Here is a 2255-nt window from a genome sequence, read left to right as displayed (position 1 = left end):
ACTACCTCGTATCCAAATACCTGCGATCTAGCTCATTCTTTTTTAAGCCCTGCAAGCCTAATAGAACCTTGTTTCCTGGGCCAAGTCAGCCTATAAGTAAGTAGGGCTGAAGACAATTTGTTTGTTAGTTTTTCAATCTTCTTCCTTCTATGCTTAGAGTAAGTGGAAATGACCTCCTTGATCAGCAAGTAAGCGAGCGGTAGTTCAGTCTCCGACAAGTGAGGCCGAATAGCCCCAGGTGTCCTTTTCCTTCTAAACTAGCTGCTCTCGCTTGACTCTTCTAGTGAGCAAGCAAACTGGTCGGGGAACAGGGTCGGATCAAAGTAAGGAATGGGAATAGCACTCACTCGTTGAAGGTAAGCCAGAAACAGGGGTTGTCCTCTCCCTTACTTAAGTCCTAGTCCATCTTTTCGTGCCCCAAAGGGGAAGTCAAGCAATAATGAGGGAACTTGACCCACACCTGACGAAAGAGTTTGGTTGCTCGAAGGAAGCAGAAGCAAAACCTGCTTTCTTTCTGTCCCAACCTCCAAGGGTTCCTCCCTGTATGACATAGTCCATTGGATTGGGGCAATGGTACGCACCTATGTTTGGTGTCCCCTCTCTCACTTCCTCGTCAGATCCTGGTCCCAAAGGGCAATACATTGAGTCGGAAATACGGGGGGCTTTCGTAAATTCCATTCTGTAGCCGAACTAGCCCCTGGATCAGCTCTCATAGTGGGAGAATCAGAGTCAAGTTAGGCGCAAAAGAGGGGGTTGACATCATTCGTCGTGATTGGATCAATCAGACTCCCCCACAGGAAATGCCAAGGGGCGCCCTTTCTCATTATCATCTACCGCCCATTTCTTCATCATCTGCTGCTGCCTTAAGTGCGTAAAGTAGGCTCAGCTTCTTAGGTTTCTAAATATCTTGTAGTAGCCGAAGGTAGTCCAGTCCGCTTGTTAGATTGAATTGAATCTTATATAACCTACGTAGCTAAAGAGAAAATCATAATAGTCTAAGTGGACCTCTCAAAGGTATAAATAAGTAGACATTAGTCTTACTGGTTCGGTCTTTTTCTTTTTTTGTTATGATGCCCACATTTCATACTTCTCAATTCTTATTTATTCAAGGGTTCGTATGTACTGAGTGACTCTAGGTCTATTCAGATGCAGCTTCAAGAGAGCTTTATTCGGCCTTTGTATGACCGTCTTCCCTTCCTGTCTATCTCCTTCGGTCAGGTAGTTCTGCTTCCGATGCCGGAGGAGCAGGGTGGGATAGAAGGGTAGTTTCTGAGTTCGAGATGTCTGAGCTTGGAGGTTCCGCTTCTCTAATGTGATAATAAAGCAACAAGCAACGCCGCTCCCGTGCGCTCATCCCTTGCTTGTTCTTGAGCGCTAGTCATTCATCCCTAGCTGGGTTCTTGGGATATCTTGATTCTCTTTATGATGATGTAAGGGTCGGCAACAATGAATAAGGAATCGATCGGAAGTTCGCGCCAATCGATCTTCTGTAGGAGTAGGAGGTAGCGCGAATCCCCTCTTTCTTCGTTTAGAAGAGTGCTGGACCTCCACAACGTCAAACCATAGAACACAGCTCCTTTCGGTCGAACCCTAGGAAAGACGACTTTACCTTTTTCGTAGATAGTCTGAGTTCGAGCTACTGTAGTCTCCCCCGTTGACCTTCTTTTTTAGATAGAATCCTCAATGAGTGGAAAGGACTCCCAGACTTGCTCCACAGTACTATACCATACAGAGCCGCGCCCTTGTGATATGATAAGAAGAAAAGGGGCCAGGCCGCCCTCTTTTCTTTTCCGCACCAAGCCTTCTTGTAAAATCGGGTGTATAGCTCAGTTGGTAGAGCATTGGGCTTTTAACCTAATGGTCGCAGGTTCAAGTCCTGCTATACCCAAAACAAAAAAAACCACTCTTGTATTCGTAAGGATGCATAGTAGCCTTCAAAGAGCACTCTTTGGCCTTGAGAAAAGCCCCTTTCTCATCAACATCTCGACTTCGCTCGTTGTTTGAGGTCAGTATAAAGGAGATCAGATCTGTCCCGGGAATCGAAGGATACAGAAATATGGAATCGAGCACAGATTATAGGAAACAAGCAAACAGAACAGGTTGGATCCCATCTTTAACTGCACAGAGCAGCAGCCTACTATTGATTGATGATCTTACCTTCCTGAGAGTCGAGGAACAGCAGATGAGATAGCCGAAAGGGGGGACCCCGGGTAATAGGTTTCCTTTTCCGGTTTAGGCTTGAGAGAAATCAGGAA

The 2255-nt window shown here is 46.0% G+C and overlaps 1 non-coding gene across 1 annotated transcript; it reads left to right on the top strand.

Annotated features, from left to right (window-relative positions):
- Nucleotides 1-1815: 1815 nt before the first annotated feature.
- On the top strand, nucleotides 1816-1888 carry TRNAK-UUU (transfer RNA lysine (anticodon UUU)). The gene has a single exon. It is a non-coding gene; the product is annotated as a tRNA-Lys (tRNA).
- Nucleotides 1889-2255: the final 367 nt, after the last annotated feature.

The sequence above is a fragment of the Triticum aestivum genome, chromosome 5B (genome assembly GCF_018294505.1).
Source record: "Triticum aestivum cultivar Chinese Spring chromosome 5B, IWGSC CS RefSeq v2.1, whole genome shotgun sequence".
In the NCBI taxonomy this organism is placed as follows: Eukaryota; Viridiplantae; Streptophyta; class Magnoliopsida; order Poales; family Poaceae; genus Triticum; species Triticum aestivum.
Note: the sequence above shows the minus strand (reverse complement) of the source record. Positions and strands in the feature narration are given on the sequence as shown.